Raw genomic sequence first — 13,135 nt, forward strand, 5'->3', positions numbered from 1 at the left:
AGGTTCAACAAAGAAGCGGTGCAGGTGCGAGGTGCTGATGAAAACATGAAGCAGTACCTAATCACCAGAGGTCTACGCGAAGGCAAAAACGTCAAGAAGGTTGTTCGTCTCGACCGCCCAGAAACCTATATTCAACTCCTTGCGATTGTAAAGACCTACATTTGCTACGAGGAAGAGGTCTATGCCGATAACCTCAACAAGGCCAGGAAGGAGGAACCTGTTGCTGAATCCTCCAGAAAACCCTTCCGCTAGAAAAAGAACGAAGGCAAAGCTCCCCATGAAGGCAAAGGACCAGGCGGTCGCTCCACGGAATACACTCCCTTGTCAATGTCCAGGGAGAAAATTCTTACTGAAAATTCCGTTGCGGAGTTGAAGGACTCCAGGGTCAAACCCCCAAAGGCTCCTTCACAAGAAAAGAAATGGGTCAAAAAAACAAAATATTGTTGATTCCACAAATGTCACAGTCACGTGACCGACGACTGCATCCACCTGAAAGTTGTAATCGCAGTGCTCATACAACAAGGATGACTCAAGCAGTTCACCAAGAACTCCAAACCGGAAAGAAAAGCCGTCGAGCTGATAACCGACAGAAAAGAGAAGAATCCATTCGTCGCCATGGCGGTTGAACAACTCAAAATATTCCCTGAGCACATGGATGTAACTCCATATATGTGCTCATGCGAACACTTCCTTACTTCCAACGTCATCATCGGAGGTACCTCTATGCTCTCCGTAGAAAGCATGAACAGGAAGTTCGAAGAGTTGCTAAGCTTCAACCATCTGGTCCAACCCGGGAGAAAATCTAGGGAGCGACCACCGTTGGCCTTCTACGACCATGCACTACCTGGAGGAGCACCAAACTCAGCCATCCCGTTGCTTGTTCAAGCCTGGATGGCAAACTTCGATGTCAGGAGAGTCATAATAGACACAAGGGCCTCTTGCAACATCATGTACACCGGGCTGTTCAAGACTTTCCAACTGACGAAGAGCAACCTCGCTCCCTATGTTGGAACTCAACTCTACAGTTTCAACGGCTCTTCCACCAAACCATGGGGCAACGTGGAACTCCTCGTAACCTTCGAGGAAGGGAACGGGATGAAGACAATAAAGATCACATTCTTGGTGATCGACCACACCTCTCTATACAGCTGCATCATAGGGAGGACTGGACTGGCACAGCTTGGTAAGGGAATCCCAGATTCCTAATGGAGACTTCGAGCTGATTCCCTTTGGGGACGACCCAACTAAGTGTTTCAAGCTTGGTAAAGGAATCCCAGAGCACGCTCACGCTCAGCTCATCGCCTGCCTAAGGGAGAATGTTGATCTCTTCACGTGGAGCGCAGCTGACATGCCCGGCATAGATCCTAGCGTCGTCTGTCATCAGCTTACTTTTAGTCCTAGTGCTAGCGTTGTAGCTTAGAGACGTAGGAAGTAGTCTCCAGAAAAATCGGAGGCTACTGAAAAAGCTTTAAAAGACCTCATATAGGCAAATTTCATTTCTTAGGCCAGGTACACAACTTGGCTCTCAAACGTTGTACTTGTGAAAAAATCTAATGGAGAATGGTGTATGTGTGTTGATTATACCGATCTTAATAGGGTCTGCCCTAAAGATGTATATCCTCTTCCCAACATAGATAAACAAGTTGATAACTCATCTGACTATAAATTCTTGTCATTTATGGACCCTTGTTCTGGGTACAACCAGATACCCATGGCTAAAAATGACGAAAAAAAACTTCTTTCATGAGCGAATCACGGAACTATTACTACCGTGTAATGCCGTTCGGACTAAGAAACGCGGGTGCCAATTATCAACGCATGATGAACAAGGTATACTATAAAGAACTTCTGGGCGATATTCTTGAGGTATACATGGACGACATGATCGTGAAATCCAAATAGGAAACCGATCACGCCGCTCATCTCAAAAGAGTACTCCAACAAACCAGAAAATACAATATGAGGTTAAATCCTGAGAAATGCACATTTGGAGTCCAAGCGGGAAAATTCCTCGGATTCTATCTAACAGAACGAGGAATATAAGCCAACAAGAAATGCACCTTGATAACTATGAGTTCATCAGACTCTGAGGTACAGGTTCTGATCACTTCAGAATCTTGATCTTTGGAATCTTAGAATCAGAGTTGGTCATTGCCTTAGGCTTAGTGTTCTTTGACTTTGAAATATTTTTAGTCTTAGAACTAGAAGCTTCAGGTTCTGACTGGAAAACAGTTTCAGATTCGGCACCTTCATGTACAAAGAAGGTTTTCAACCCTTCCTTAATGCATTCACAACATGCTTTAGGACTGATTCCATTAGGTTTCCCTTCTGAGAATCCAATCCCTTTACCATTGTTCTTGTAAATGTTATAAATTATAGAAGCTACTTTGCTTCTGTCAATACCAGATATAAAAAAATCTTCAACAGTAATTTCATGTTTACTTAAAGGTTTTCCATCACACTTTTCTTGTAGCTTCTGACAAAGAAACTTGAGTTTGTCTTTATAAGTTCTACAAATGAAGTCAAAGCCTCTAAGTCCTTCCTCATATGCCTTCATATCCAATAGAGTTGATTCTTGTTGTTTCATTAAAACAACATATTTTTCTTTTAAATCCTTCAACTAATTGGTTCTTACTTCAAAATGTGTAAGAAGTTCTTTAAGTAACTCAACAATTTTATCAATGGGAATTTTAGAATATACCTCGTTTTCATCTTCAGAATCTGATTCTGATCCAGCTTCTGCAGTTTCTGTAGCTACTAACACAACAACTATCTTTGCACCTTCATCAGCTTCCTTTTTATCAGATCCAGATTCACTTTCCAAATCATCCCAGGTTGCCATTAAACTCTGCTTAATCTGCTTCTTGAATTTGCTTGGTTTGAAAGATGACTTCTTTGACTTGTCCTTTGACTTCTCTTTCTGAAGATCAGGGAAATCGGTAATGAAATATCTAGGCTTCTTACAGTTGAAGCATCCCTTCTGATCTTCTTTCCTTGAGCTTCTTGAGTTACCCCCTCTGGTCAGAAACTTTCTGTTCTTCTTGGGCAGATACTGAAGTCTATTGGAGAGCATAGCCATCTCAGCAGCATCTTCTTCAGAGTCTGAACCAGATGGCTTCTTCTTCATATTCAACTACTTTGAGAGCTTTTGATGACTTGCCTTTGGATGGAAGAGCTATTGATTTACTCTTCTTAATAGACTCGTGTTCATTAAGACTTAACTCATGAACTTTGAGAGAACTAACAAGATCTTCGACACTTAAAGTGTTTAAATCTTTAGCTTCCTCAATGGCAGTCACCTTTGGTCTCCATCTAGGAGGCAAACTTCTAAGTATCTTGCTCACATGATCAGAAGCAACATAACTCTTCTTCAGTATTTGTAGTCCAGAGACTAAGGTTTGAAACCTTGAGTACATCTCCTCAATAGTTTCATCATCCTTCATCTTTAACAACTCATACTGATGAACCAACATAAGAGCTTTTGCTTCTTTGACCTTCTTGCTACCTTCACAGTTTGAACAGAGAGAAGCAAACATAGCTTTAGCAGTGGACTAGTCACTCATCTTCATGTACTCTGCTTTAGGAATGGCAGTGACAAGAGCTCCTCTGATAATATGATGCTGCTTGTAGAGTTTCTTCAATTCAGGCATATGTTTCTTTCTATCAACAACAGCTCCTTCTTCATCAAGAACCAAGTCACCAACACCTTCTTCAAGTATATCCCGTAGTTCTTCATCTAAACTCATGATATAATTGTACAAGTTGGTTTTCCACCAAGAAAATTCTTCAGCGTCTCCATTGAACTTAGGAATCTTTCCTACACTGGATTTCTTACTGTCACTGTAATCATATGCGATAATATGATGACTGGTATGACCAGATCCACTAGGAATAGGAGATTCACCAGACATGTTTTTCTTAGATCTTTTTCTGTTACATTGTTAAGTGTTACAACAACAGACCAAGGCTCTAGATACCAATTGAAGGTGAGAATAACACAAGAAGGGGGGTTGAATTGTGTTTTTAAAAAATTCTTCGTTTCTCCTAAACTGGACACACTGGTCAGAAGCTAAGTGAGACAGCTTCTGAAGTGATAATCAGAATCTGAATGCAGCGGATAAAAAAACAGAGAGAGAGAGAGAGAGAGAGAGAGAGAGAGAGAGAGAGAGAGAAGAAGAAAGACACAAAGCAATTATACTGGTTCCTTCCACAATCCGGAAGTAGTCCAGTCCCCCTTGCACTTCCAAGGAGATTTCACTAGAATGTAATATCTGATTACAATTGCTCAAGCACACAGCAAGAGACTTCCTTTGCTCAAGCACACTTTACAAGAGTCTTCCTATGCTCAAGAACACAATCAAGAGACTTCTATGCTCAAGCACAACTGCAAGAGACTTCTAGACAAACAAAATTACACAAAAAATTATTTGATATTGAACACTTGATATACAATCAGAGGTGCTCACAAAACAAATCAGATACAGACTCTAAGACTTAAGAATTTCTAAGATAAGAATTTGAAAACAGAAATTCTAAGTGACTTTGAAAGCAGAACAATTTCAGCAGAGATTTGGCGCTTGTCAATTGTAGTAGAGTCGTATATCAATCTCTAAGTCTTCACTCCTTTATATAGAGGTGTGAAAGTGACGTTGTGAAATTGCCAGCACATCAAAAGAGTCGTTGTTGAAGCTTGATCTTTCACCAATGATCTTTTGCCTGATTTGGTTGTTGTCCTATGAAGAACCAATTTGAAATCCATTCCCATTGTGAAGGAACATCTTTACAGGCGTAGCTGTATTCTGGAGCTGTTTTCTTTTCTTGTAGCGTGGACACAAAACAGAGTAGTGGAGAAGGTGGTTGTACAGTTCGTACGTAGTACAATGTCAATGATTTTGAAGATAAGCTTCCAAAGCCTTCAAATCTTCACCAAAATGACCGTTGCAAAGTTCCACTAGTCTTCTGCGGTGTTTTCGAGTCCAATAGATAGCTTTTGAAATGTTGATTATTGAATCTTTAGCTTGTGGTGATAATCAGCTTCTGATGAGCTTCAGCTTCTGATGAAGTCGCTTCTGAACTACCCGCTTCTGATGAACTTCAGCTTCTGATGACTTTCAGCATCTGATGACGTCATCTTTCTTCAGGAGCACTTGTCTTCAGGAGCACTTCTCTTCAGACGCTTTAAAGCTTCCTTTTCTTGAATCCTTGGCTCTCTTTTTGTTCTTCAGAACCTTTATATGATGTAAATTTTTAACTATGGTCCTGTACACTTGAACAAATATTAGCTAGTCCAATTTATAGTTTTTAATACCTTGTTATCATCAAAAATATTTAAGGTTCATTGTTAAACACATTTTGTTCTAACATATATGTTTACATCTTTACGACTGATTCGATGAACTTCTACGTGGTAGGACCCGTGCGGTAGCACGAGTCAAGAGTCTAGTTTTATTATAATCTTTTATCTTTTATTATAAAATCTTGTTAGGTCAAGCTAACCCTAAACCTAATTTTTTTCCCTCCAAACCACTTGCAGAGTCATTATTTCCCCTCATTGCTTTCTAATTGGACGAATTTACCCTTTTTTATTTCTTTCTATTAATGACATTTAAAACGACATTTAACGTGTTAGAATTAGTTTCGACATAAATGAAATTTATTAGGCTTTTATAACAAGAGATTCAATGCGATATGCAATTAAAATTCAAAATTAACATTTCCCCTCCCAAATATACAAATTACGCATTCGCCCCTTCTTCTATAAATTCATATCTTTGCTTTTGGCATCTCTCATTTGTCAACCCACTCTCATTTGTAGTTCATCTCTCATTTCCGTAATGATTAATCGTAATATGGATATATTGCTTTCATATCATTCTACCGCCATATCAACATGATGAGATTAATTTTCAATTTTCCTACAAGTAAAAATTGTCTTCATATGATGTTACTTCTAGATTAGTGCCGAGTTGTTTAATTCTTATAGATATGTCAGAGAAAAATCGCATATAAGTTCAATATGTTTAGTTTTTATTGAACTCTTTTTTTGTTTGTTTGTAGATACTTGAGTATCATGGCATTCAAGGCATATATCATCACATGCACATATAGAGGTCTTTTTAGGGTTATAATGTGGATGAGGTTAAGGTATGATATATTTGGGAAAGTAGGCTAACTATCACTTTGGAGTTAGTTCCTAAGGATTCTCTATTTGAAATACTTTGACAAACTTAATCATCCAAACCAGTAACTTCATTCACAAACTGTGTCACAACAATTGTTACGAGGTACTAGCTTTCATTTTTAAGTTAGTTAAAAGAATATTTGGGCACTAGTAGAACTACTTTTTTTTTTTTTAAGAGACTACATTTTTTGTCTCTTGATTTTTTTTTTGTGTAGACCATCAATTTGATGTTTTATCTACATTTTTCTTTTTCATTTTTTCTCCTTTGATAACCGAGTTCTACTAGTACCCCACCCCACCCCAAGTGAATAGAGTGGTTTCTTTCCACCTCCAAGGGGATTTGGGGGGGGGGGGGGGGGGGGGGGGGGGTTCTTACTAATCTTCTCAATTTCAAGGGGATCCAAGTTCCAGACATCGTAAAGAAGAGCTCATGGTGAAGAACTTCAAGGATTACATGGGAGTTTTAGTTTCAAAGACCTGGAGAATCACCAATTTTAAGGGTTGTTGGGGGTTGTGGTTGCTTAGCTTTAAAGATTATGGTAATTGAGGGAATTCATTATAATCACAACCATTGTAATAAATTCAAAAATAGTGGAAATCCTTGATAGTGACTTATTTTATCGAGAATAATAGACATACCCCAAAGCAAGAACAAAGGGGGAACTACTATAAAAATTTCGGTGTTCTTCTTCTCCCTGACCTCTTTAATTTTGCATTAATTGTAGTATATGAAGTTTAATGATTGATACTAGTTGATTTAATTGTGATTCATCTTACTTCTTTAAATTATGATCCCCTTAAGTTCAAATTGTTCATAATTGTGCTTCAATTAGGGTTCTAATCATTATTTCATATACTTTGTGTTTCATCAAGTTAGCTTGTTTTAATTCAATTAGGTTTGATTTGAGTTTGTCTAGTTTTTGTATATTGTGATGGTTGAATATTGAAAATTGATTGTCTTGATTCAATAGTGAATCTTAGTGTTATATTGTTTGTCTTGATTTTTGTTATCGTGCATGAATCCAAAAAACATACATTTTTCTAACTACGATTTCGCCAAACTTGTGAAAATTTTATATATAGACCAACATATACAAGGAAACACACAAGTTGTATAAAATTCTTTGCTTCATTGAAAACCTTCCCTAGAAAAACCCAAAAGGAAAAAAATCTTGGTAAAGGAAAAAAAAAGTGATGAGTAAACCAACAAAGATTTCTACATAAAATCAACAAAATCTAAACATAGATAAACCTAACATATTTCTTTGGAAATCATACCAAAAAACACCAGGAATACTATCCCACCAAGCAGAACTAGAAATAGATAAACCAGTGTTGGCAATTTTATCAGCACAACAGTTGCAATCCCTGAATTACACTTTTAGAGATAACATAATTATGTCTTAACTTGACTATTCACTACTAGAAAAAGCAAAATTAGAGAGAGAAATTAGTGACGATAAAAGTGAAATTCCTCAGTAGTTTCCTCAGTAGAGAGGAATTTCATGTTTTTCCTCTCTAAATTTTCTTCACTAATTTTTGTTCTTTAATAGTGATTATTAACCAAAATAAAAGTAGTGACAACGTCTTCTAAAACTTTTACCAAAACACTTCGCAACCAGAGGTATTGGTGGTCCCACCTTTGGACAATCATCAACGGTAACACAAGGAATATTAGCTGCATTGTCAAATAATAAAAAATATGTTACTAAAAGGTGATAAAGTATTATGCATAAGAAAATATTTAAAAAGTTGTAAATGGTGTGAAAAATATTGTACTTATGAGTGCTTCAACAAACAATAGATAAAGAAATATGATAAAACCATAAACAAATATTATTAGTTGAGCCATATTTTTCATCTTTTGCATGAATTGTTTATCGTTTGGTAAGTAAAATATCAATGCTATGTTAGCTTTACTTAAATACTTTTTAGCACTTAGGAGTTGTAAGAAGTAATTTATAAAATTGCAATTAATATTGTACTTAAATTTACTCAGTACCCTTCTACTCATTATTTTATTGATTAAACTTCGTTATATATAATTTTTATTTATATTTTGGCCTTTCGTTAAAGATCGTAATGAAATATGAGAAACTTAGATGTATAAAAAAACATATTGAAGAGGTGACAACACATTTTTTATTAATTTAAAAAAAAAATCCTTTGTATGTTATTCTTTTTACAACATTTTATATCAAAACAATACTTGTTGATGAATAGGAGTGTCGACCGGAGGAGGTGCGAAGCAGATGTTATAATGGTTTGGTGTGGATCACCCTATTCATCGACCCACGACAGTACAAGATGATTATACCCTTATGGTTCGATGGTCGGATGAACATTAGATCGTGTAAAGGGATCCTATGTGCTCCGAATGTACTATTTGGTGCATCATGGCTCTTATACGATGCACGCGGTGTATAATCGTAAATGGGTGACTTATAGAGACAATGTTGGAATATTGGACTTTGGGTTGGGCCTTACCCCAATCTAGAACAATAGCCTCCATGCCGTTGGATTGTTGCTTGATTATTACTTTTTCCACCCCATATGTTTCTCACGTGCTCTATTTTTTTCCCAAAATACCCTTCGGATTGTATAATCCGAACAAGATTGCCAGAAATTTTCAGATTATATAATCTAAAAATAGCTTTGTTCAGATTTTTAATTAGACTTTGGTTATTTTATATTATTTACATACAAAAATCATAAAATAAATGCAAAAATAAAAGGACAAACGGATACACATAAAATCTTATTTTATTATTATATCAACACATTTACAATAAAGTTGAAGCTTAAAGCTTATTACTAATATTCAAACAACTAAAGCTAATTTAAAACAAACCTAAAACCAAATCTGCAGCACAAGAAGATGGAGGGGGTGATTACAGATCATCTTACGTTATTCTTAGCATGTTTTTAAGTTATTTTTAGTAGGATTTAGCTGCAAAAAGGAGGAGTATTAGAACAATTGCTTATGATTTCGGGACTTCTGTAATGTGTTCTATATTTGAGTCTGTAATTCTAGTTTTCCAGAAACAGTAATTTTAGGGGTTTTTTGAAGTACTTCGCGAGGAAATCATGGAAACCGTCAAATCAAGAACATATGAAGAACTGTGACGACTTAGGAAAACCAAGAATGAAGATTCAAGAGGCCTCATAAGACTTACAAATTGGAGGAATTATGTTCCCAAAGTTTCGAGGCAAGTTATTTGAAGACAGAGACCTAAAACGACGAAAAATTTGAGAATTGGGCCAGGAAGCAGATACCATGCACCTTGGGCATGGATTTAACAGCCCATGTGCCTATGGCATGCATTGGGATGCACTCACATGCGCCCCGTGCATCTGTCATGCGCCCCGTGCATCTATCATGCACCCCGCGCATGCAAAAATGTGGGGCGCAACAATCTTTTCCTACTTCTGTGTTAGGTAAAGCCCGCACTTTTAGCCCAAAGCCATGTATAAACTCTCACTATAAATACTAGCCTTCCTCATTCAGAAATTCTCGTTCAGAACTTTGGCAGTTCATTCGGTCCAACGCTCACTAGAAGTATAAACAACCACCGTAAACCACTGCATTCAATCCAACATCGACAACCACCTTCTGGTCAGGTACAATCTGTGGCGCCGTCTGTGGGAAATTACAAGCTCTCCCCGTTTTTTACATACAAAAAACCAAAACTTTCACATACAAACCATGGCTGTCGACGGTGCTACACCACGCATGAAAAGCATCATTCAACGTCCAAAGCAGGACGGACGAACTGCTCCTCGATCTCCTGTACAAAGCCCTCGAAGGGGAACAACTCCAATGAGTGTTCACACCGAGATCCACTGCTGCAGGAACGACCAATCTTCAGCCCACCACGGCTAAAGAGATAGTTGATAGTACAACGGATTCGCATATATATCTCCTCCTCCGCACGGTCAAACATCAAATAATGTTGGCCGACGAGCAAAGCAAGCGAATTGACAAACTTGAGCAATCAATAAGGCAGCTAATCCACATCTGTGACACTCCTTCCCCACCCCTTAACAGGGGAAGAAGCCCCCGCCGTTCCAGATCTAGGTCTCCCAGATTCTCCATCAGCGTTAGATCTCCTAGCCACGGACGACGGTCACCAATGAGAAGGTCACCGAGACGCTCTCCACCTAGGCGATCTCTTCCCAGAAGATCTCCACCAAGGCGAAACAGACGTTCTTGGTCGTCCTCCTCCTCAAGCTTTGACGACAAGCGCGATGCTCGAGGAAGCCGTTACACATATGGTCCCTTCACTCGGCGCATCCGAGATACTCCGATCCCTCGCGGATTGGAAAAGCCACCCCAGATGGACTCGTATGACGGGACGTCAGACCCCGACGATCACATCGAAAACACTGAGGATGTCCTCACGTACCGATCAGTACGAGGAGCAGTCAAATGCAAGCTCTTCGTCACTACATTACGACGAGGAGCCATGACGTGGTTCAAAAACTTAAGGAGAAACTCGATTGACACATGGGGTGACCTCTCTCACGAGTTTACCACTCACTTTACGGCTTCAAGGACCCAACCCAAAACGGCGGCGTCCCTTGAAGCCATTGTCCAAAGAAGAAGCGAACCACTTTGTAAATACATCGAGAGGTTAAACAAAGAAGCAGTGCAGGTGCGAGGTGCTGATGAAAACATGAAGCAGTACCTAATCACCAGAGGTCTACGCGAAGGCACAAACGTCAAGAAGGTTGTTCGCCTCGACCGCCCAGAAACCTATAATCAACTCCTTGCGATTGTAAAGACCTACATTTGCTACGAGGAAGAAGTCTATGCTGATAACCTCAACAAGGCCAGGAAGGAGGAACCTGTTGCTGAATCCTCTAGAAAACCCTTCCACTAGAAAAAGAACGAAGGCAAAGCTCCCCATGAAGGCAAAGGACCAGGCGGTCGCTCCACGGAATACACTCCCTTGTCAATGTCCAGGGAGAAAATTCTTACTGAAAACTCCGTTGCGGAGTTGAAGGACTCCAGGGTCAAACCCCCAAAGGCTCCTTCATAAGAAAAGAAATGGGTCAAAAAAACAAAATATTGTTGATTCCACTAATGTCACAGTCACGTTACCGACGACTGCATCCACCTGAAAGTTGTAATCGCAGTGCTCATACAACAAGGATGACTCAAGCAGTTCACCAAGAACTCCAAACCGGAAAGAAAAGCCGTCGAGCTGATAACCGACAGAAAAGAGAAGAATCCATTCGTCGCCATGGCGGTCGAACAACTCAAAATATTCCCTGAGCACATGGATGTAACTCCATATCCGTGCTCATGTGAACACTTCCTAACTTCCAACGTCATCATCGGAGGTACCTCTACGCTCTCCATAGAAAGCATGAACAGGAAGTTCTAAGAGTTGCTAAGCTTCAACCATCTGGTCCAACCCGGGAGAAAATCTGGGGAGCGACCACCGTTGGCCTTCTACGACCATGAACTACCTGGAGGAGCACCAAACTCAGCCATCCCGTTGCTTGTTCAAGCTGGGATGGCCAACTTCGATGTCAGAATAGTCATAATAGACACAGGGGTCTCTTGCAACATCATGTACACCGGGATGTTCAAGACTTTCCAACTGACGAAGAGCAACCTCGCTCCCTATGTTGGAACTGAACTCTACGGTTTCAACGGCTCTTCCACCAAACCATGCGGCAACGTGGAACTCCTTGTAACCTTCGGGGAAGGGAACGGGATGAAGTCAATAAAGATCACATTCTTGGTGATCGACCGCACCTCTCTATACAACTGCATCATAGGGAGGACTGGACTGGCACAACTTGGTAAGGGAATCCCAGATTCCTAATGGAGACTTTGAGTTGATTCCCTTTGGGGACGACCCAACTAAGTGTTTCAAGCTTGGTAAAGGAATCCCAGAGCACGCTCACGCTCAGCTCATCCCCTGCCTAAGGGAGAATGCTGATCTCTTCACATGGAGCGCAGCCGACATGCCCGACATAGATCCTAGCGTCGCCTGTCATCAGCTTACTTTTAGTCCTAGTGCTAGCGTTGTAGCTTAGAGACGTAGGAAGCAGTCTCCAGAAAAAGCGGAGGCTGCTGAAAAAGCTTTAAAAGACCTCATATAGGCAAATTTCATTTCTTAGGCCAGGTACACAACTTGGCTCTCAAACGTTGTACTTGTGAAAAAATCTAATGGAAAATGGCATATGTGTGTTGATTATAACGATCTTAATAGGGTCTGCCCTAAAGATGTATATCCTCTTCCCAACATAGATAAACTAGTTGATAACTCATTTGACTATAAATTCTTGTCATTTATGGACGCTTGTTCTGGGTACAACCAGATACCCATGGCTAAAAATGACCAAAAAAAACTTCTTTCATGACTGAATCACGGAACTATTACTACCGTGTAATGCCTTTCGGACTAAGAAACGCGGGTGCCAATTATCAACGCATGATGAACAAGGCATACAATAAAGAACTTCTGGGCGATATTCTTGAGGTATACATGGACGACATGATCGTGAAATCCAAATAGGAAACCGATCACGCCGCTCATCTCAAAAGAGTACTCCAACAAACCAGAAAATACAATATGAGGTTAAATCCTGAGAAATGCACATTTGGAGTCCAAGCGAGAAAATTCCTTGGATTCTATGAGGAATATAAGCCAACAAGAAATGCACCTTGATATCTATGAGTTCATCAGACTCTGAGGTACAGGTTCTGGTCTCTTCAGAATCTTGATCTTTGGAATCTTAGAATCAGAGTTGGTCATTGCCTTAGGCTTAGTGTTCTTTGACTTTGAAATATTTTTAGTCTTAGAACTGGAAGCTTCAGGTTCTGACTGGAAAACAGTTTCAGATTCGGCACCTTCATGTACAAAGAAGGTTTTCAACCCTTCCTTAATGCATTCACAACATGCTTTAAGACTGATTCCATTAGGTTTCCCTTCTGAG

This window comes from Medicago sativa, chromosome 6 (assembly GCF_051527215.1).
Source record: "Medicago sativa cultivar Bolivia chromosome 6, Bolivia_mono, whole genome shotgun sequence".
Lineage (NCBI taxonomy): Eukaryota > Viridiplantae > Streptophyta > Magnoliopsida > Fabales > Fabaceae > Medicago > Medicago sativa.